Raw genomic sequence first — 24,316 nt, 5'->3', positions numbered from 1 at the left:
TGCGGAACTTACATTTTTTTTTCCTTTTTTAAACTATAGCACTTTACAACATCCTTAAAAAACAATCCACATTTCCTTTGATCAACTATTGTGCTGTTTGTGGTTAAACCGGCTATTTTACCGCTAGTTTTGTTCCTTCATTACATAATTTTTAGTTATTTGTATATGTATATGTTCACACTTGTGGCACATCTGTTGTTGGGAGGCCTGCTTGTTGATTCCCAGCTGCTCAGCCCTGAAATAATCACACAGAATTTATTATTTAAATCACCACTTGGCCCATTAGCTCTAGCTTCTTATTGGCTAACTCTTACATCTTAATTTAACCCATTTCTAGAAATCTGTGTATCACCATGAGGTCGTGGCCTACCAGCAAAGTTTCAGCACATCTATCTCTAGATGGCTCCATGGCTTCTCTCTCTGACTCTGCCCTTCTTTCTCCCAGCATTCTGTTTAGTTTTCCCTGCCTAGCTCTCTTTCTTTACAGCTCTGCTATAGGCCAAAAACAGTTCCTTTATTAACCAATAATATTCACAGTATACAGAGGGAAATCACACATCACACATCACATGTATGGAGGTCAGATTACAATTTCTATGAATCAATCCTCCCCTTCTGTCTTGTGGATTCTGAAGATGGAACTTAAGTTGTCAGGTTCATAGGGGAATGAACTTTGTCTGCTGAGTGATCACATCAGCCCCCTGATTGTATTTTTGTACTCAGTTTACTCATATACTTATATTCTGTTTAAATTAACTAATATGGTAGTAGTCTCATCATTTAAGATTATATGTTTAGTGAAACTATTTTCATTTACTTTTATTTGGATACTAGAAATTTACACAAAGATTCATAGAAATAAAATGGATGTTCTTGGAAGCATATTGATAAGAAATGGGACCACTGGTCACTAATAAGACAGCAACCTTCCAGTTTCTTCATAACACCCTTGACCAAGACCTGGCAGGCGTTTTCTCTTGCCAGCAATACTCTCACCATTCCAGTTGACCTGTCCAGTGTGGTCATACACATTTAAGGCTGCCCCCTGAGCATGGTTACCTGATCCTATGATTTCCCCTTTTCTTTTTTTTTAAAGATAACCAATAGGAAATGAGAGGAGGAGGGAACTTCTCAGGCCACCAAAGCCCCAGTTCTATGTGGGAAAATACGATTCTGGTTTCTAAATCTTCTTCCCACTTTATGGGGTGTCTTTCTCTGTGTAATGTTTGCTTTTTCTGTATGTATGCCTGTGCGCCTCTTCACTTTTAATAAAGTTTGTCATTTTAGTTTTCTATCTGTCTGTTCGTCTATCCATCCATCCATCCATCCATCCATCCATCCATCCATCCATCCATCCATATATCTATCATCTGTCTCTCATTCTTTAGAAAAGTGGTTTAGACACAGTCCCATCATCAGACTGTGACATTTTTTTAAAAAGTCTCTAAAATTTCTTAGAATTAAATGGTCAGACATGACTAGAGAGCCAATTACTTTATTCAATAAGCATTCATTGATTGATCATTTTGTGTTTCACTAGTTTTAAGTGAGTCAAAAAAACTTGCATAATTTTCTTGAATTGTTTTTCTGCTACGAAGTTCTAAAGTTATCTCTAAAAATTTCATCTGAAGATGGTCTAAGAAAACTGTTGAGGTTGTTGAAGTTAGTGAGTCTCCAAATTTAGATGATGAAGAGTACAATTCCATTAAAATTGAGTTTGAGCTTTTCTACAGGATTACAGTGGCTGTGCTCTTTCTGGTAATTGTTATCCATTTGTTTTAATTATGAGACTGAGTGTTGTGTCTTGTATAGGGCTGTAATCAAGCTTCACCCAGTGTCTGGCACAAAATAGTTCAATTTGCTCAAAAAATGTATGAGTAGAATTGAAAAAGAATAATATATTCAGCGACACAAGGGAATCTTTCTACATTGTACCTACTTGACTATTGATTATCTCTAAAATGAACTTTGATGATTTGGTTTTACATATCTCAAAGAAGAGCAGCAAATACAGTAAGACATTAATTTACTGTTCGTTAACTGAAGCTTAAGATCATTCAATTTTAGTTTACATGAAAAGCACCGTTTATTAATTAAAAAGCTATATTAAACACAATTATATTATATGTAAAATTATTGACTTTCTTAAAAAGCACATAGATAGAACAACGAAGCTTAACATTTCCAGGACAGATACAACTGACTGGATGCAAATTTATGTCTTAATAAAGGTTCATGTATGTAGGACAATGAGCTGAGCAGACCCTTAATTTAAACTACACAATAGTTGAAACTTCTACCTGTTAGTAACTAAGTGCTTTTCTATTAAAGACAAAGAAATGCCTTCAGAATGCTCTGAATCTATTTTGCATTCTAATAGAATTTATAATTCTATATGAGGAAATTCAATATGTGAGGCCAAAGTCAACTAAAAATTTATATTAAAACAACGTGACAGGTGGACAAATAAGAAACGTGGCTGTAGAGTAATTGCATTCCAATGCAGGAAGCCAAACTTCACAAACACCTTCTGGAAACAAGCAAAGAAACCGTTTCCCAGACTGTTCTCATGCACAACAACAGTCATCACAACAGTTTCCCGGTGACTTTCCTTCTCTTCAAGGCCCAGGTCTTTCTGGCTAGTAAGCCCCCTGGAGCTCTCCTTAGAAACCATCCAGGCATCTGCCTCTTGCAGCAGAGGAGCTTGACAATTATGGAACCTCACAGCGGTCGCTAAGAAGCAGAGGACTCCTGCCTGTTCCCGCCAAATCCGTCGCGAGCCTTCGCCGAGCCCATCCGAGCCCGCCCGAGCCCCTCCGAGGCGAGTAGCGCAGGGGCTTCTGGGGATTGTGGTCTCCGCCCGCCTGTCTCTTGATTGGCAGGGGACGAAAGGAGCAGGGCGGAGTGACGCTCTGGGCTCTGGCGCCCACCTGCGGGCAGCGCTTGCATCCGTGCTCATGGCACGGAACACCAGCCCCTGTGCTTCGCTTGCCGCCTGAGGGCGTCCTTCCTTCTCAGGAGCCGTGGGTTTGTGCAGCCACAGCTTGCCCTCTGTTCTCTCAGGCCGCTGCTTCCCCTCAGGCTGCGCATGCTCTCAGGTGCTGAGACTTGGGGCTCTGTGTCACGCCCTTGGAGGAGGTAGGTCTCCTTACTTTTCTTTCTGTTTTCTTTTTCTTTTTCCTTTTTTTTGGTTTCTTTGAAATAGGGTTTCTCTGTGTAGCTTTGGAGCCTGTCCTGGAACTTGCTCTGTAGACCAAACTGACCTCGAACTCACTGAGATCCACCAGTCTGCTTCCCGAATGCTGCGATTAAAGGTTAGCACCAGCACTGCTTGGAGGGTCTTTCTTTAACTGCTTCTGGAGCCTTAGAAACTTTGGCAGGAAAAGTCTGTCTTATGTGGTGTGTTTTACATCTCTGAGTGTGTGTAAGCCCGGCTCGAAAGTTAGTATTGTTTCTGAGGCTTTCTGAAGAAGAGGACATGTTGTGGACTGGTTAGCCACTTGTTGATCAGATCTTTGATTTTAGTTCTGGTTAGCTACGTGTTGACCAGGTCTTTGATTGAGCAGTGACACACTGGGAGGAGCTGCAGAAAGAGTTGAGGATATTAAAGATGGGGCAGATGGGGTCTCTTGTCTCAAGGAGGTGACAGGATAAGACCCATCATGGGAGAAGAACTAGGTTATAGAGAAATATAGGGTCAGGATTGGAGTCTACATTACCAAAGAAGGAGCTAGTGAGGGTTTGGTGAGTTTACGAAGTAGTTGTATATAAGTAATTTGAATTGAGTTAGGTAAAGCCTTGACTAGCTTTATAGTCCGCAGTTATATATTTAGGATTTGAATTCCATCAGGAACCACAGAAAATAAATCGGTACTTTGACAGTCACAAAATACATATATTGTAATAACAATATAGTGACATGGAGTCTTTGATAACTGAATTTTCCCACATATTTTGGGGTTTTGAGACTTGGTCTTATGTAGGCCCGCCTGTCCACCTGCTCTCATGTCTTATAGGTCACAAAAATGACCTATTCAGACATACAATTTGGGGATGACCAGGAGCACACATATTTTTAAATTATTTTTTATGAGTTACAATGGGAATATCAATATTTCAAATCAGATATTTAAAAATAGTATTATGAAGTCTTTGTTAAAACTTGTATAATATTAATATGTACCACAGTTTAAGATGTCAAACAAAATTTGAAGTTTAGCATATTTTAGCTTTCATGGTATATATGTACGGCATGTATATGTTAATTTCTGTTACTTGAAGTCAAAAGTCAATTTGATAGGTTGTTGAATTAACTCAAATTATTTGAAGTATCAGTGAGACAGTCATACTTAATGACTGTATTATGGAGAATAGTTTGGAGGAGTTTCGAGTTAGAACCTTGAAGGTTAATAAAAGTAAAATATGTTAATGAGTTGAAGAAAAAGTGGCTAAGTTTTGCGCTGAGATATGATTGGAGCGGTAGCACTCATACACCCAGAGGTGTTTCAAAAACAGCGGCGTGACTCTGAGCGTCAACTGCTGTAGCAGGGAGGAGGAGCACTTGAGAGTTTGGCAATTATGTCACTTGTTTGGCCAGAACATTTATATCCTGTAGAATATTGAAAAATTCTCTACTTTGTAAAAAAACTAATAATTTTAAAGATATTGTAAATGTTTACTTTATGCAGAGCACTTCGACTTCATACCTCCCTCTCTCCCTTTTCATATCCTCCCCCTTTTCACTTGTTATCCTTTCTCTCTCTTTGTTCTCCTCGACCGTTTTATTTTCTTTTTTTTCTAGATGATTGTTTTCTTTTATTTTTTTTGACTAATGTATACTCTTTTTTTATTTTTTTATTTATTTTTTTATTGAGAAAAAAAATTTCCGCCTCCTCCCAGCCTCCCACTCCTCTCCCCCTCCCCCCACTCCTCTCCCCCTCCCTCTCGAATCTGAAAAGCAGTCAGGGTTCCCTGCCCTGTGGAAAGCCCAAAGTCCTCCCCCCTCCATCCTGTCCTAGACCGTTTTATTTTGCTTTCATGTCATATGTATGTGCATGACTTTATGTATCTCTATAAAATCTAGGAACCACAATGAATGAGAGAAATATTTGTCTTTCAGATACTGATCTAACTGCCTTAAAATGATCATCTCCTATTGCATCAATTTTCCAGCAAAGACATGACTTTCATTCTTCTTTATAACTGAAAGATATTTCATTGTGTATATGTAACACGTTTTTCTTATCCCTTCCTCTCTTGTGAAGAATACTTCATTGGTCTCATGATTGTTTAGGGGAGAAGGGCTTCAAGGATCACCAGTGTGCTTATGTTTCTGCTACAGCTTGATTTGAATCAGTTGAGAAGATGTGTGGAATGATATAACTAGGTCATAGAGACGATTTATATTTACTTTTTGTAGAGACTTCCATTCTGACTTCCACAGTGGCTGAACTAATTTACATTCGACCAACAGTATATAATCATTCCGTTTGTCTACTTCTTCACTAGCACTTTCTGTTATTCACATTTTTAGTGATTAGCATTCTGACTAAACTCACTATAGTTTTTAAAAATATTTTAAAACTCGTTTGAGATGACAATGCAATTATATCATTTCTGGAATTTCCTCTCTCCATTTCCTCCCAAGTACACCATCCACTTTGTTCTTATACAAAGTTCATGGCCTCTTTTTCTTTAATTGTAGTTATATATATTTCTCTCTCTGTCTCTGTCTCTCTCTCTCTGTGTGTAAATATATAGACTCAACTGCTCAGCTAGTATAATGTTTTGATTTGTGTTTCTTGAATGGCAAATAAGGCTAAACTTTTATTTTTGCATGTTTATAGACTATTTGCATTTCATCTTTTGAGATTTGTCTATTTGCTTCATTCAATTTAGTTATGGAGTAGTTTGATTTCTTGTTTAGTTTTTTAGTGTTTTTTATATGTTCTTAATATTAATCCTAAAAATAGCTAGCAAGGATTGTGTCTCATTCTGTAGACTTTCTTCACTCTATTAACTATTTACTCTCCTATGCTGAAACATTAATTTCATTATGTCCTAATTATTTGTCATTGACCTTATTTCGTGAATGATTTCTGTCAAATCTTTGCCTATGCATTTACCTTCAAGTTTTTTTCCTATTTTTTTTCCTATAACTATTTCAGAGTTTCAGGTCTGATAGTTTTTTTTCCTTTCTAAATGGTGAGAGAAACCTGAGTATCATGTTATTTTGAAAAATAGAAGTCGAAATGGATGAGGAAAATGTCATGAGGCCTCATCTGTAAATGAAGAACTAAAGACATCTCAGGAAAGCTGGGAGTGGGGAAGGTGACCATCCCCAGGGAAGAGCACTCCAATTGGTTGTTCAGGGTCAAATGGCTAGCTCTGAAAACATGCAAAAATACCATCATATGGACTGAACTAGTTATATATTTAGGAATATGTATGTATATACATATATGCATACCATAACAATTAGTGAAAAGAGTCCATAAATTTGAAGGTAGGGATATATGTAGCACGATTAATAAAAACTCAGAGACAGAAATTGGGGTTCAACCTGAAGGTTAGAAAATGAAAAAAAGTCCAGCCACTGGCTCTACCTCAGTCCAAAATGGCAATCTTGGCTCCAGGAATCTCAGAATGAGACTGTGTATGAGAGCTGTCTCCTCCTGTTTTATAATCCTCTCCAGTTCTGGGCTTAAGGACATGTATCACTCTCGCCTGGTTTCTGTTGCAAACTAGTGTGGCTACTGGGATTAAAGGTATATGATATTGCTGCCTTGTATGTAAGGCTGGCCAGTGTGACTGTTTTCCTGTTCTGATCCTCAGGCAAGCTTTATTTATTAAAGTACAAATGAAATGCCACTATAGGTGTATGGGGGGACAGTTAGAGGAAAGAAAGGGAAGATGGAGATTTTCTTTTATATTTTAATCTCAAAAATAAAAGAAAAAAAGAAATCATAACATGGAATCACTTTGAGTTTATTCTTATTTTTTTTCTGTGTTAGGGATGGAGCCAAATTTTTTGAGTTTATTAGGCAAGTGTCCCATCACTGAGCTATACCCTCAGCTGGAGGGTGCTAAAGGACTAAGGGAGTCTTCAGCCAGAGGATTAGATTATAAGAACTAACCACAGAGAAACCCTGTTTCGAAAAACAAAAAAGCAAAAAAAAAAAAAAAAAAAAAAGAGGGAACGTGGTTTGTGGAGAAGATACAAGGATTTGGGATGGAACTGAAGCATATTTTTGAAACATTGCTTATGGTATATAAAATCAGAAAGATACTGGCTGTTATTTTTGAGGTGCATATCACAGAGTAATGACATTTTCTTACATTCTAGCTGACTGGCTAAGGATCTAGCTTACTTTTCTGTCCATCCTGTTGATATATTAATCACCTCATAGTTTTTCAGTACAAACCTACTATTAGTAATAGGGATTTCTGCTCTAGTCTGGTAGATTGTGATCAATGGCATTTACTAACTGTGGAGGGATATAAATATCTAACAGCTCATTAGAGGGCATGATCTAGGTGTAGTCCTGATATCTGCATTAGAAGGAAATAACATGTCTTGTGAATCAAGGAAAGAGACTTTAAGCATGGAGTTAACTTTGATCCTTGTTTATGGGCCTGCTATACCTCTCTTTTGCTGATACATCTTCAGTTACCATCAACTTCTTCCTGGGTCTGCATTTGAAATATGTTTTTCCATTGGGCTGGTGGGGTAGGTTGTGAGACATTAAAGAACCAACACTCTGTGAGGTTCCACCTCGAGCTTGGTATTGCTGCCTCATGGTGATGAAATGTGAACTAAACAGCCATTAAATTTTATTCATGGTATATTATTCCCATTGGGGAAAAGCACGGTTTAGGGAATGATAAATCGATGATCAGCCACAGCCGCCACAGACTAAGCCTTCTAACATCCGATGGAGAAACCACAGCAAGTGCAGTGCCTGTCACTTCTTATTTTTGGTAACAGCTAATGAAAGTATCATCTCCCCCCACCTTTTCCTGTTTTAAATTTTAATGCTTTCAGAGTCAAGTGATTGGGGAGTAAGCGTCCACTCTGTAGGGAAGCAAAGTTACTGTTGCTGTGATGGTTTGGCATTATAGCACTGAGTGTTGGGCTAAATGGTTTTACAGTCAATTATATTGTTCAATTTAAAAGATAGCCAAAAGTCACCTCTGTCAAATTTTGTTTGGTGTGATTCAGAATCTTTTCTTAATAAGGATCTTCTCTTAAAAGAGGCTCTTCTGTGATGTGTGATGTGGAAAGAGGTGAATAATGAAGACTCGATAAGACATAAGACAATGTTATCATCACTTGCCTTTAGTAGATAAGATTATCTAAGTGATTCTTTTCTGTTACTGGTTTTAATAATGGAAGTATAAATGAAAGTCAAATGACAACAGCAGAAATATGATCTTGTAGGATGCTAGCTTTCCTCATAATTTGGTACTATTAACTAGGGCACCTAGATATGTGTGTTATTAATTATATTAATATATATATTAATATATGTCCTTTAGTATAAATATACCACTTTAAACACACTAGATATTATTTAGAGCAAAGTTTGAGAACTATTTTATGTATTGTTAGAGAGTCAATATTTGTAGGCTTTGTAGATCACACTATTTATATTGCAGCTACTCAGCACTGAAGTTCTAATACAAAAGCAGCTATACATAATTGAATGAATGTGAACATTTATTTTTATAGAAACCAGGTTGCTCTCATCTGACATATGGGCCATGGTTTGCCAACCTCTGATTTATAGCCCCTCAGAGATTTCCTAGTGAATACAGAGTATTGCAGATCAGAATGATTGATAGCTGAATGCTACATAAAAGCAGAGATAAACTAATTTTATTGCGGGTTTTATCTTCATTTCTAACACAGTGTCTGATAAGTAAGAGTTAATTTAGCTAGTTAATAACTCGCAAGTTTATATGGTGGAAGAGTATCCTAGGTAAGCTAGGACCTTCCACATAAGATTTACAGGTTATGCAATAGGACTCGAAAACACTACCATTTGGGGTAGAACAGTTGTTGCCTTTGAGTACGTAGTTCAAAGAGCAAATCCAGAGAAGATGAGTGAAAGAAACAGAGAGAGGCTATAAAATGACAGTAACAAACTGTAGGTGTGTGGATCTCTCCCAGTAAAAATGAAAATTGTGTCCTTTGGAAGTCTACTCAGAGAATGTTTTCCAGCGCCTGTCACAGTCTTGGGTTTTCCTAGTGCACCCTCTGCTCTGTGTGGCATTGTTAGCATCTGTGATGCATATCTTCCTCTTGTCTCTCCAGATACTGTACCTGTTCTGTCTGTCTTTCCGATGCCTGCTCCTCCTCGTAACCCAGTGCTCCCTTCAGGAGTCCTCTTCGTACTCCACCCTCTCTCGCACTCCTCCTTTGTAAAGGAGCTAGCTCTCTTGCCTTAGGCTTTGATCAGTGGAAGGGTGCCTGTTGTACTGCTATGATTTCCAGCTCCCGGGTCATTGTGTGTGTTAGTGTCTTAACTGTCCCCACTTTCAGAAACAGTTTCTAAAAGCTGTATCTACATTATTCATATTGGAGTATCATCAGCTTTTCTACTGATCCTTGATTTTCATAGTAGGCTTTCCAGAGATGCATATTCTATGTCAAAGCATGACTTAGTTTAATCAGCGCCGGTGACTCTGTTTTTTTATTTATTAATTTGTGTATTATGTTTCTGTGTATGTGTGCACAAGAGGCATGGTGCATGTCTAGGAGTCAGTTCTCACCTTGTACCATGTGTTTTCTGGGGATCGAGCTGAGGTCAGCGGGTGGCAAGTGCCCTGATCGCTACCAATCTAGCAAGTCATCTGCTTCCATCTCTTCCAGGGTCAAAATGGTCATGACCACTTAACCCTGTGGTCAGAGGTTGAGTTTGCCTACCACAATTCTGTCATACCTTGCTGTACTTGAACACTTATTCAGTAAGGAACTCACCGGTCTTTACATTCTCGCACATGTTTAGATATACCTGACTGACGGAATACATGTACACTCCTTTTGTATAGTCGTCTTCATTGGAGCTTCATGGAACAAGTATTGCTTATACCTCCTTCTGTTTTTGACAGTAGGCTCTCAGGTTTCTTTGCCTCCTTTGTCTGAAACTCGGTTTTCTAGACTGAATCTCTATTCAATGTGCTGTCTGATCATGATGGATTGAGCCTTGCGAGGCAGGATAACTTCACCTGGAATATGGAGAGGTAAAGGAGCGACATCTTCTCCCTGTGTCCATAGATGCAGTAAACTGTGGGCCTACCCTTATGCAAGCACCACATAAATTGAGAACAGTTGTCTCTGATGATTCCTTAAGGTTTTCTCTTCTAACATAGATTTAGCTATAATTAAAAGCTTTCAGTCAATACAAACTTTTTTTATATATTTCAAATCTATATAGTAAACATCACCATATGTCTGTATTTTAGTATCTTGTTCTGTTTATTCTTTTTTGACACTGAATTTTTTCTAAACCTTAATTCTCTACTGATTTCATAATTATATCCCTTATATATTGTGGATTTAACAAAATACATAGAAATGTGTCACCTTTTTGGTTGAATAGCAAACTGAGATTCAGGAAATGTTTAGAAGTGAATTCTTAAGTGAATTATTAAATTTATCTGGTTTTAATACTGAAAATTCAATTTATATTTTTAGTAGGCCTCTCAGGTAATTGTCAGCTTCTATAATTCTTTTTTCTGATTCATTTAGTGAATTAATTCCTTATTTAATTTTTGATTAGATTGCATTCACTATGGCAGAACTCTAGAAAATAAACCCTCTTGTATTTAACACATGCTTTTGATTAGTTGAAATACATAGAATAATAAAAACATCCTATTAGAAACTAGTTTTGATAGTTGATGAGAGAGTTCTGACATTCCTAATCTTTAGTATGTTAGAAAATGTATTTCAAAGGCTGCTTCTATTCCGATATTGTCCTTTTATTTACATGAATCCTTGTCATGGCAAGTTGAAAACCCAAACAAAACCTTATTGTTTCACATTTCCCAGTGCTGATTGTTTATACCTCCTCAGAAACATAGAAGGGTAAGCTTACATTTCCTTCTTCAGTGGCTGCATGCATACCTGGCCAGAAGCTTATTCATGTGGTTTTCCTGTAATTTGCTCATTGTCTTATTCTTCTGCTTCTGTAGTCTTTCCCTCAGATTAAAAGCCCAGAGGGGAGGGACTTCCGAGTTTGCAGTGTCTGGTACAACCAATCATTGCTTCTTAATGCTCACTGACAGTGTAATAATTTAATATTCTGCCTTTCTATAGCATCAAACAGACGTTTAATATAGTTCTCAAAAGATCACAGCTTCCTAAAACTGTATTTGCCTGATAGCTACAGCCTAAATAATACATTATTATGTAAGCTTTGTCTTTTAAAACATTCAGTTTTCATCCATTAATCTGCTGATTAATCATAACTATTGCAACCTTGTAAGAAATAGATAATAAATCTATGTATAAATATATATTATATGTTTTATATATATACATATATCATATGTTTCTGATAAATTCTTCATAAAAACAGTTTTTTAAAACAAATAGGATACTTTAAATGCTATCTGAATACTACAAAACTATGTAATAAGATTAATTTTAATGAGTTTGCTGATAAATTTGTAAAGATGAACCCCCCAAAGAAATCATAGTTTATTAACCCATTTCTTGCTTAAAAATACTGCTAAGTTTCAAAAGAAAAATTGATAATAATTAGGTATTGTATTTATGTGTAAGTGCAGATGTGCATGGGTGCAAATGTATGTGGAGGTCAGAGATCTCCAATAGCTTTCCAGACTGGTTTTTAAGAGGACCTCTTAGTGAAATTTGAGATTGCCAGTTTGGCTAGACTGTCTGGCCAGCAAGCTCCAGAGATCCTCCTACCTCTACTTCCTAGTAATATAAACATGCATCAGTTTCTTATATTTTAACAATGCTTACAATAAGAAAAATCTTTATCCTGTAGGATGGTTCAGCTGGGTGTTGCATGACTCTGATGTCCTTAGTTCATTTCCTAGAACCCATCAAAGAGAGAAGGAAGAAACTGATTCCACGGTGTCCTGTGTCCTCCACAAGTGTGCCATGGCATGTGGGTGCCTGGACACACACACACACACACACACACACACACACACACACATCAAACAAAGACATATAATAATAACTGAGTTTTCAACAAGATTTAAAAATACCATTTTTAATAAGTTTGAAATTGATAGGTCAAACTTTTAAAATAGGGTGTAAAAATTTATGTTGAAGGGAAATGAAAAATGATGACAAAATTTGAAGAAAATTCTCTATAGGTGTTTATTATTTCTGCTATATTTTGTATCATTATGTTATAACCATACTGTAAGAGTTCTACCTTAGGCATTGTACTCTTTCTGGTGCTGAGCAAAAGAACTGAAATCAGAGAGAAATGGATTTATGCCCATTATGTATATATTTTATATGATACTCTTAGATATGCATATCCATAATTGAACCCCATGCCAGGTACTTTATTAAATATCTTCTGTATGATGATCTCATTTAATTTTCAGCGTGACTGTATGAGGTAGCTTGTACCATTGGTGTTATTTTTCAGATAATCAAGCAGGTTTGTGGAGACTAAGCAAGCAAAATGTTCGAAGGCTGGAGCCTGAACTTTCACCAGACTTTTGGCCTTGGCAGCTGGAACTCTTCACTGCCACACAGCAGTTTTCTGGGACTTGAGTGATTACAGATTCAGAACTGCAAAACACCGTGGTCAAACTGTGGCTTTCATATCAGTGCCGGAATCTGTCCCTCATCATTGCAGGCTCATGGCTCAGCTTCTGCTTGAGTAACTCCTGTAATTGGACTTACGAGACAGCACTTTCTATTATTGGACAACTCTTATCAGCAGATATCTTATTTGTCTGTTTATTAGAAATTTGTCTCCCTGTAATTTCCACGTGTTGGCTCTAGTTCTGCTTCTAAAAAACCCTGAATGTATGTCTCTTCATTTTCTCCTAGTGGCTTTCCAAGGCTGTGCTGAACCTTGGAAACTACACTCCATCTGAGCTCCATCTGGGTGTAGTGTTCATAGGGGGCCAAAATAAAAAGTGTTTTTGAGAAAATACTGTGGGTCTCAGCCACTGCCTTTCATCTCCATCTCCTCTCTCCTAGGCTTGCATTTCCATGTTCTTTCAAACATGGATCTTCTCTGTGCATCTCTACTAGGAAGTCACCTGCTAAATGGGGTCATTTTGGGTTATTCTTTAAAATTTGGACAATTTTTATCTCTCTATTCATTTTCATCTACATTGTTTGTAGCTGGTTATAGCAATCTGAAATATGTACATTTTGCTTATTTTCTTAGTGATTCCTCCTATTTGAGTTAAAAAATTAAGTGATGTACCTGTTTCCATCACTGTCAAAATCACACTTCTTTCCAATCACATTTCCATATTTTCAGGGATTGAGCTCAGGTTGGTAGACTTGTGTGACAAGTTCCTCTCCCTCTCTAAGCCATCTTACCAGGCTTGCTTACTTTCTTTGTGGAAGAAAACATATCATTAGAAATTGTATAATTTTTTTTGATCTTTCATTTTCACACACTTATGGTCAGTTAATTTCTTTGTTTACTCAGGAATGTTGCCTGACAAAATAGTTGCCTGTATCATATTCCTGCTGTTGAATATGAATATTATAATACTAAAATTCTACAATACTAGTTGTGATAAAAAATAAACTTTGTCATTGATTTTATCTTTTAAAGACCTAAAGTCATAGTTTAGTGGATAAATGTATGCTTACTTTTATAGTATCAACAAATTATTAATTGCTTTAGTGGTCTCTTTGTAGCTCTTCATCTTGATTTTTTGGTTGACAGTGTATCTTACAAATCTTTTTGTTGTTGCTGTTGTTGTTCCTGAAAGTGACCACAGCCTTAGATAGGTGAATAGTTCCACATTAATATGTTTTTTGGACCTGGTAATTGAAGACAAAGAAACAGGAGAGGAGAGGCAGATGGTCTGATGTGCAGTCTACAAAAGTTCTCAACCTTCCTCATGCTCTTACAATTTAAAATAGTTCTTCATGTTGTAGTGACCCCCAGCCATAAAATTATTTTTGTTGCTACTTCATAACTGTAATTTTTCTACTGTTGTGAATATCTTCATAAAGTAAATATCTTTGTTTTCTGATGGTCTTGTGTGATCGATCCCTGTGAGAATATAGTTCAGCCCCCAAAAGGGTCACAACCCATAGGTTGAGAACTGCCTATCTAGGAACACTAGACTATCTGTTCATTCCCTAGTTGGCAGGGTTTAGGAAACTATCCCTGAGTCCTGAGAAAACATTGTTTATTTCCATAAGATATTAGTAGGGTACGGTCACTGGACCGGAACAGCTTCCCAACAGATTTCTGTTTGTCATTAGAGCGGTGTGCAACAGAGAGCCAGCTGCCTGGCTTTAGTGGAAGAACACAGCTGAAATTAGCAGAAGGTGTCATTGAAACAGGTGATTTGTCTCTTGGCCAAGTGAACGGGGAAGAAGTTCGTCACAGTCAAGAGGTATGTTGGGATGCAGAGGGAAATGGCAGACATGCTTTCCATGTCCAGAGAGTTGACTCTAGACCTATGAATTATTAACACGTACCGTTGCTGTTTAAGTGTTTGCACATCTACCCAGATCAAAGGATGCTGTCAGTCATTAGTGCTGTGTCAGACTGTTCTGAATTCAAATCTGCAGAATCCTCATTGGGCACGGTGCAGGAAAACTCTCATGGCTGCTTAGTTAAAATCATTTTTAATGTATTTGGGAATGTTCTTAATAACAAGGGACCTTTGGACAGTATGAAGTGAATGTATCATCACTACACACGAAAGCTTTGCAGATATGTCTGACAAGGACAATAGTAACTAATGAGTGCACTGTATCTTTACATACCCTTTTTGTGTGAAGGGGAGGGATATATATTTTAGGATATTATGTATTTGTCATGGGTGTATGGAAATATCTTAAGGCTTTTGTGAAGTGTATTAGAATTAAAATGATTTCACCAGGGATATAATATCAGTATAAGCCTTAGTAACCTCAATCACATTGAGGCTTTTGTTAAGCTAACAGATACCATCGCTTGGAAGTGAAGTGTAAGGCACAGATGTGAATAATTGCTTTTCATGTTACACAAAGAGCTGGAATTTATATTGGGTTCAGTGATTACTGTTAAGGAAGTAGGGAAAACTTGTTACTGTAGTGGCTAAATGGATAAAGAAAAAAGAGCAAAAGCCAGGAATTATAGTCAAGAAACTTCTGAGAGTCATTTCTCTTTCCCAGATCAAAAGCAGTGTTGTGGTGTATCTCTGACAGAAGTAGGATTCAGTTATACAGGAAGGCAAAAAAGATATCACAATCACAAATCAGTGTGACCATGCCCCTGCTTTAAAACTCACTACAAACAAGGACAGGAGACATTTTCACCCCACTGGTAAATTCCCTCCTCCTCACTATGCAGTAAAGTCTGCCTATTGTGGAGGTTAAGGCATGTCTACTTCATTTATTTTTGGTGTTCTGTAAGCTTCTTCTACCTTCATAGGGATATCCTTTTTTTAGGGTGGGAAAATCTTCTATGATTTTGTTGAATATATTTTCTGTGCCTTTGAGTTGGAGTTCTTCTCCTTCTAACCCTATCATTCTTAGGTTTGGGTGTCCCAGATTTCCTGAATGTTTTGTGTTAAGAATTTGTTGGATTTAATGTCTTTTTGACCATGGAGTCTATTTCCTCTATAGAATCTTCAGCACCTGAGATATTTTTCTTCTATCTCTTGTATTTTTTTGGTTGTACTTGTCTCTGTAGTTCCTGTTCATATAACCAGATTTTCCATATCCAGAATTCCCTCAGTTTGTGTTTTCTTTATTACCTCTCTGTCAGTCTTCACCTGTTTAATTGTTTTTTCTTGTTTTCCTTGGGTTTCTTTGTTCCAATTTTTTTGTTGGTCTTTTCCTCTGTTTCTTAAAGGGAGTTTTTCATTTTCTCTAAATGTCTCCAGCATTTTCATAAAGCTAAGTTTAAAACCATTTTCTTCTACTTCTTCTGGGTTAGGATGATCAAGTCTTTTTGTTGTGTGATCACTGGGTTCTTGTGTTACCATGTTGCTTTTTAAGTTGTGTTGGAGGATTTCTTGCATTTGTACTTAACCATCTCTTTCTTCAAATGAGGGCAGCAGTCTCTTTGCATCTTGATCCAATCTTTGCAGTGGCTATCTAAGTGTTTGGAAGTTTTTCTTTGTCTGCTCTGTAATGTCAATGTCTGTCAAGCGTCTGAGGTCTCTATAAGCCTGTTCTCTTGGTCTTCTCTCCTGGTTTGCTCTCTTAGTGCTCTTTCTTAATCCCCTCAGTGCTGTAGGAAGCTCTTGGTTCCCTCAGTATTATAGCAAGCTCTCTGCTCTTAGGTGGGGTGTGGCTAGTAGCTTGGAGAGTCCAGTGGATGGTGCTGGCTTTTGGGGTAGCCTACCCACATGAAACTCCCTGCTGGCTGACTAGAAAAGCCAAGGGAGTTGGAGGAGGGGCTTGGGGTTTGTCATACTGTGGAGGTCCTAGAGAGATTGGTGTCCTTCCTCTTGGCTGTTCTCTCAACTCTTAAGTCCCCTCAGTATTGGAGCAGGCTGTGTTTCGGAGTTCCACCGAGGTTGCAGGAAGATAGCCCACATAGCATTTTTATGAATAGCTTTTTCAGATAATTTGCCCACTTTTTCTAATATTTTTCACTTTCCTATTGATTTACATGTATTCTTTTGATATGAATATTAATGCCTTATTTAAACATGTATTGAGAATGCATTTACTTAAGCCATAGCTTACTTTTTCTCTGTTCTATGGTGACTCAGTGGACAAAAGTTTGATATTTTACTATTTTACTACAGTAAAATTTATCATTTTCTCTGCTACAGTTTGTGTCTTGCTTTGGTTTTAAACAACTTACATAATGAGGTACTAAAACTTAAGTTAAATTTATTCTACAAAACATTTTAAATGCTAAAGATGAAAATATTAATGATTATCATTGAAATATTGAAGAGTCAAAAATTGGTATATAATACCCAATTAGAATGTTGTTTAGCATTACCAGTTTAGTTAGTGCAAGACAAAGTTCAATACGGCACCCTCAGTATTATATATATATATATAAATTTACTATTCAAATTAGATATTTTATGTAGTTAAGACTTTTTTTTTGTTTTTCGAGACAGGGTTTCTCTGTGGTTTTGGAGCCTGTCCTGGTACTAGCTCTTGTAGACCAGGCTGGTCTCAAACTCACAGAGATCCGCCTGCCTCTGTCTCCCGAGTGCTGGGATTAAAGGCGTGCGCCACCACCGCCCGGCATAGTTAAGACTTTAGAGTAAGGGATCTGTTGCTGAAACATTTACAAAATTCTGATTATTAGTGGATTTATTAGTGTTAAAATGTGTTCATTTCTGTATCCATATTTCCATATAATAAACTTGTTTCTGAAATCAGTACTTTGTCCCACTGGTCTCCTTACTCTGTCCTTATTCTAGTATTTAGTCAGTAGTGCATAAATTACAATATATTTATATCTTGAAGTTTCTCTTCAAGTAATTTGCTTCCCAATTTTTATCTTTTCATATTCATTTGACTATTGTAGTTTTTGTTTTGAATTCAAATTTGTTTCAATTTACTTAATTAATTTTTTTTTTTTTGTGACAGAATCTTGCTCTGTACCCCTAGCTGTCTACAACTTACTGTGTTGAAGAGTCTGGCCTCTAAGTCACAGAGATCTGCCTGCCTTTGCCTCCCAAGTGCTGGGATTAAAGGTGCTCACCACCATGCATATATAGTTTATTAATTGTTTTTGAGAGAGAGTTTTGCTATGGACTGTCCTGGATCTTTTCTGGCTGTCCTGCCTCTAACGTTCAAGTGATTGGAGTATAAGCATATACTGTGATGTCTACCCTTGATTTAAGTTTAGAATATATTTATTGAATTCTACAGTGATGTTGATTGGCATTTTCATCAGGTTTGTGTAAATACATTGGTTTTAGGGATGAATTTAATATCGTATTGATATGTTTTCTAATCCATGACCAAAATACCTCTCAGTTTATTTAGAACTTGATCTGTCATTTCTATTGTTAAATTCATTCCAAGTTCTGCTTTTTAATTAAAATTTGCATAGATAATGGAGTTGATTTTCTTTCTTATTCATCTTGTAGCCTTAATATATTCTCTCAAAAGGTTTGGAAGCCTTAAGATTCATTAACTTCTCCAAAGACAATCATATCAATATTGATGAGGATAATTTTAAAGATAATTTTATTTCTCTCTAATTTATATGTCTTTATCTCTTTATATTATGTTATTACCAGCAGAAATACAAAAAGTATACTACTGTTCCTAGTTTCATTATTGTTTCTGGTCTTGTAGTTTTATAGCCACTTCCCTTTTCTTCTAAATGATTGAATGATGGTATTTTGATGCATGAATGTCAGATTTATCAAAATATTTTGAAGGTATTAAGATTGTATTTTGCTTTTCAAATTATTTTGCTAATATGTTGACCCAAAGTACTGATCTTCGAGTTTTAAGCTAATCTTGCACTCATAAAGAAGCTTTTGTGGTGATAGATTTAATTTTTCTAATATTTTGTAAAGGAATTTTATATCTCAGGACATGATTTATGTTAGACTGTTTTTATATAAGGCTGTTTTATATGATTTTGTTGTTAATATTATTATTACTTTTTACATGTCTACCTCAGTTTCCTCTCCCTCCTCTCCTCCTAGCTCTTCCTCCCAACTCTCTTATGCTCCTCTCCTATCCTCTTTTCTTCTGTTTCTATTCAGAAAAAGTCAGGCATGCTATAAATTAAATATGGTGTATCAAGTTGCAATAAGACCAAGTACCTTCCCTCATATTAAGGCCAGACAAGGCAACCCAGGATGAGGAATAGGATACCAAAAGTGATTCAGAAACAGCCTCTGTTTCCACTTTTAAGAGAAGACCAAACTAACAACTGTAGGATATATGAAAAGAGCCTAGGTCAGTGCAATACAGGCTCCCTGGTTGTAGGGTAAACCCCTGTGAGCCCAGGTTAGTTGACTCTGTGTGTTTTCTTGTGGTGTCCTTGACCCCTCTGGCTCCTACAATCCTTCCTCCCTCTCCTCTGCAGCATTACCTGGATTCTGAGTAATGTTTGGTTGCAAGTCTTTTCTTCTATATCTGTAAGTCCCTGGATAAAATCTCTCTGATGATAGTTGGGCTAGGCACTAATCTATGTGTATAGCAGAATATCATTAGGCATCATTACATTGACATTTTATTTGTTTGTTTGTTTGCTTGCTTGTTTGTTGTGTTTGGTTCTATCCCAGATCTCTGGAGTATTCAGTCTCTCAGCCCTGGTGCTCCAGGCAGTGTGAGGTATGGGCCTCCTCTCATGGCATGAGTTTGATGTTGGACAAGTCATCGGTTGGCTATTCCCATAATTTCTGTGCCACATTTACCGCAGCATATCACAGACTATAGGTTGAAGGTTATGTGGATGGGTTGGTATCCCAGTCTCTCTAATGAATGTCTTACCTGGTGACATTATATGGCCAGTTCAGTCTACTTATCCCCTATTGCTAGGAGTCTTAGCTAGGATCACCTTTATAGTTTCCTGGGAGTTTTCCTTATACTATTCCTACCACACCCTGAGATGCTCTGTTTTCCCGTTGTCTCTTCTAGTATTCTTCACTCCATCCCTTCTGTGTCCATGCCCACCTGCCCCAGTTCAGTTATAAAATTTATTCTATTTCTGCTTCCCAGGGAGATCCAAGCTTCCCCACTTGAGCCCTCCTTGTTACTTTCCCTATCTGGGACTGTGGATTATAGCATGATTATCCTTTACTTGAAAGCTAATTTCCACTTATAAGTGAGTACATAACATATTTGTCTTTCTGGATCTGGGTTAGCTCACTCAGAATGATTTTTTTTCTTGTTTTATCAATTGGCCTGAAAAGTTCATGATATCATTGTTTTTTAATAGCTGAGTAATACTCCATTGTGTAAATGTACCACCTTTTCTTTATCCATTCTTTGGCCGAGGGGCATCTAGGTTGTTTCCAGGTTCTGGCTCTTATGAATAATGCTGCGATAACAATAGTGTAACAAGTTTCCTTGTGGTAGGATGAAGCATCCGTTGGGTATGTGCCTAAGAGTGTTATAGCTGGTCTGGAGGTAGATCAATTCCCAGTTTTCTGAGAAAGCACTGTTTTTTTTTTCTCATTTTAGTTTTTTCTTAAAATGTTACATGTATTCTGTACCTTTTAGGTACATAATAGGAGGATTCCCATTTCATTTTATTAAACAGCAGTGTAACTGAGAGGCACTGACAAGATGTGAAAGTAGGGACCCTCTGAACCCATTTCCTTTTGTGGATTTATGAAGTAGAAGCTGATGGTGAAATAGAATTTGATCGGGTGTGCAAGCCCGTGCACTTTTTGGTAATTTATAAAGTGTCTGTGATCATTGTCTCCATATGTTTCTGCAAGAGTTCAAAGAAAATGCATTCTATGGCAAAGAAGGGATGGGAAAGAAAGGGTGGGGGGGTATGAGAAACAATCCCAGTGAAACAGTAGCAGGAGGCTTATAGACTTACAGGCTATGATTAGTTACCCATTTTTTTAAAAAGAAAAAAAATGAGAGCTGACTTGTTTTGATGAGATCGGAACAACAGAAATAGAAAGAAAGAAAAAAGGGGAAATTACTTGGCAACGCCGTTTTATCTTTAACAGCCTCCACTCAACCAGTCGCTGCTGGCTTTTCAAGCTGCCTTAATAATTAAAGTAGACAGAGCTGAAGTTTTGAGTATCTCCTGATTCTTTTATGTAAAACTTTCCATGATGTTAATCTGCTGAGCACTTCATAATAATTGTGTATGTGTGTGTGTGTGTGTGTATGAGAGAGAGAGAGAGAGTGAGTGTGTGTGTGTGTGTGTGTGTGTGTGTGTGTGTGTTTGTGTGTGCGTGTGCTGAAACTATAAAAATAATTAGGAAATTTGCCAGCTGGGTCGAATTCACATAATTACCACTAGACATTGTCCAAACCTTAGTGAAATAATTATTTAAAAAATCTCCTAATAGCTTACTGTCTTGGTATTTCTAGTGCTCTGCTGGCCCAATGCTGGTATTTGATGAGCCCATATATCCCTGTCATGGTTCATAGGTATTTCCTTTTCTGCTTTCACTTTTCTGATTACATTCATCTCAGTGGCTTAAGGAATGTTTTATCAATGTATTATAGTTAGTTGTTTTATTGGAATACACTCTGCTGCGTCATTCTAAACCAGTGCCTCTCAACCTTCCAAGGGCTTGATCTTTTAATACAGTTCCTCACACTGTATTGACTGTCAACCCTAAAATTATTTTAATATTATTTCATAACTGTAATTTTGTTATTGTTATGAATTGTAATGTAAATATCCGTGTTTTCCTATGCTCTGAGGTGACTCCTACAAAAAGGTTGTTCAACTCCCAGGTGGTGCTCTAAACCCATCTTCCATTTTCTGTTTCTGAAATTCACCTCTATTTTTTTACATCTCATAATGAATATTGCATATATGAAAATTGCATTGTTTAATTTAATAAGCAAGCACACACATAGTATGCATTGCAGTTTTTGACATTTGTATGTATTGGGAAATCAGTGAATCAAACTAGCTCATATATCCTCATATAAGTGAGCTTTGTGACTAAAAAGCATTTAAGATCCATCATAGCAACTTCTAAGTTTATATTGTTATTAATGATAATTTCTATTATATTCCCAATGTCCCCACAATTTATTCACTCCAAGAGAAACTTTATTTATTTATTTATTGGTTTTTTTTTTTTGAGACAAGTGTTCTCTGTAGCTCCGGAGCCTGTCCTGGAACTAGCTTTTGTTGCCCAGGCTGGCCTCAAACTCACAGAGATCCTCCTGCCTCTGCATCCCGAGTACTGGGATTAAAGGCATGTGCCTCCACCGCGTAGTGAGAAACTTCATTTTTTAAATTAACATCTAATAACTACCCAGCCTCTGCTTCTCTATGTTTGACTTTTTTTAACTGTTGATGTATTTTATATCTCTCTCTTTATCTTCCTCTCCTTTCCTTTGTTCCTGAAACAGATGATGCTGCATTTGTCTCTGTGTCTTAGTTTCTTTCATTTACAATATTTTCAGATTCTTTCATGCTTCCTCAAATGGCGGACTTTCTCTATTCTGACACTTAGTATTATTCCATAATACACATTATACTTCTTTCTCATTTGTTTGACAAATACCTGCTGTCTTTTGACTTGAAGGTTTTTTTTTCTTTTTTCTTTTTTCTCTTCTTCCATTTTCTTCTTTTTCTTTCTTTTCTTTCCCTTCCCATGCTCTATCCTTCCTCTCTCCATCCCTCCTCTCCTCCATGTTTCTCTCTGTTTCTCCCCCACTTTTGTTGCAATACTTGGAATGCAGCTCAGGATGAGGTGGGCTCTCTAGTACAGAGCTACACCTGTTTAGTCTCTTGTCTTCTCAGTAATTAATTTTCCTAGGCATAAAGTAACGTCTGATGTGTATATGACCTGCAGTTCTCTGATGACTAATATTGTAGAATATTTTACCATTTGTCTATTGGGTATTTGTATGTCTTCTTTTGACAAATGTCTATTCAGCCTCTGCCAATTTTAATTTTTTTCTGTCCTACATAAGTAAGTTTCATATCTGGCACATTGAATGCATGATCAGATTTATTTTGTCCCAATATATATATATTTTACTTTTTATTCTGTTGGTTGTTGTGTTTCCCATCAAACATTTTTATCATGATACAATCCCATTTGTCTACGTAATTCCTTTTTATTTTATTTTTTTTTTGCCTGTACCTGTATTCTGCTATCATACTTGAAAACTCTGAACAGAGATGTAGAAACATCCTGTGCATGTGTTTTCTTCCAGTATATTTAAATTTTCAGCTCTTTTGAGTATTTAAATATAGAGTACACTTTGAGGTGAGTTTGTGTATGTAGTGAGATGAGCACTTTATTTTTAAAAATGCTTTTTATAATTAAGTATATATTGTTTTCATTAGTTCTTTGAAAATTTCATGTAATATATTTTGGTCAAATTCACCTCACATACCCCAGTTTCTGGCCCCTTCCCTATCCACCGACTTTGTGTCCTCTTTTATTTTTTTCTTAAATTTTAAACTTACTAAGTAAATCTGTGCTGCACAGAAGTACATGACTACCCATTGAAGCATAGGTTAGCTTACCAGGTGCCACACCCTTAAAGGAGACTAAATCTTCCTTCAGTAGTTATCAATTTCCAAAGCAACCTCAGGTACGGTCTTTGTTTCACCTCCTCTCCATGATGAATTTTGTCTATTTTGAGCTTGCACAGACAATCTGCTGTCACAGCTGCAGTGAGTTCTTATGTGCAAACCTCCAGTTAGGTCTGTTTAACCCTGTTTCCTTACAGCCATCTGCCACTTCTCACTCTTTCTGTCCCCCATCCCATGTTGACCCCTGAGCCTTGGGAGGAGGGGTTGCAATACAGGTGTCCTGGTTAGGATGAGCATCCCATAGTCTCTTATCCCCTGAACATTGACCAGTTGTGGGTCTCTGGGCTAATTACCATCTACTGCAAACAGATACTTCTCTGATGCGGGTGTGAGTTGCATTAATGTATAGGTCCAGTATGTCAAGTCATTAGAAGTCAGTTAACAATGTGCCCATTTAGCGGACTAGTAGTGGTAGGTTCTCCTCTTCTAGGGCCTATGACCCACAGAACCATAGGTTATTGCTGCTATTGCATGTCTTGCAGGCTAGTTAGTACTGTAGTGTCTGGAGCTCACAACAGAGATTGATAATTCATTTTCTCCTCTGATAGTGTGTGTATCATCTTCCAGCACTATGAAAGCTGTCCAGTAAGGATGAAGCTTCCAGGCATGTAGCAGATTTCTCCTTGTACTCAAGTTTGTGATATCATCAGCAATAGAGTCTGACTGTTAATTTCTGGAGGGTCGCCAAGAGCAGTGACAATATCCTGTATATTTGGGCATTTTTGTGACTTCACTGGCCAACCACTCCAGAAGAGGCAAACTATTTCTGTCCCTTAGCATTTTATCTCTTAGCCTGTAGTGTCTAATATGAGAATTGTAACCATGCTTATAGCCTAATCTCCATTAATATATTTGTGTGTGTGTGTGTGTGTGTGTGTGTGTGTGTGTGTATATATATATATATATATATATATATATATATATATATATAT

The 24,316-nt window shown here is 37.1% G+C and overlaps 1 protein-coding gene across 1 annotated transcript in view; it reads left to right on the top strand.

Moving 5' to 3' along the window:
• Window positions 1-2,998: 2,998 nt before the first annotated feature.
• Window positions 2,999-24,316, top strand: part of Mei4 (meiotic double-stranded break formation protein 4) — a 161,554-nt gene continuing 140,236 nt past the window's right edge. Inside the window, exon 1 of the mRNA XM_013346371.2 lies at window positions 2,999-3,138. The gene's annotated coding sequence lies outside the window, so the exon portion shown is untranslated. The remainder of the gene's footprint in view (window positions 3,139-24,316) is intronic.

Source organism: Microtus ochrogaster, chromosome 5 (genome assembly GCF_000317375.1).
Source record: "Microtus ochrogaster isolate Prairie Vole_2 chromosome 5, MicOch1.0, whole genome shotgun sequence".
NCBI classification, from domain to species: domain Eukaryota; kingdom Metazoa; phylum Chordata; class Mammalia; order Rodentia; family Cricetidae; genus Microtus; species Microtus ochrogaster.
Note: the sequence above shows the minus strand (reverse complement) of the source record. Positions and strands in the feature narration are given on the sequence as shown.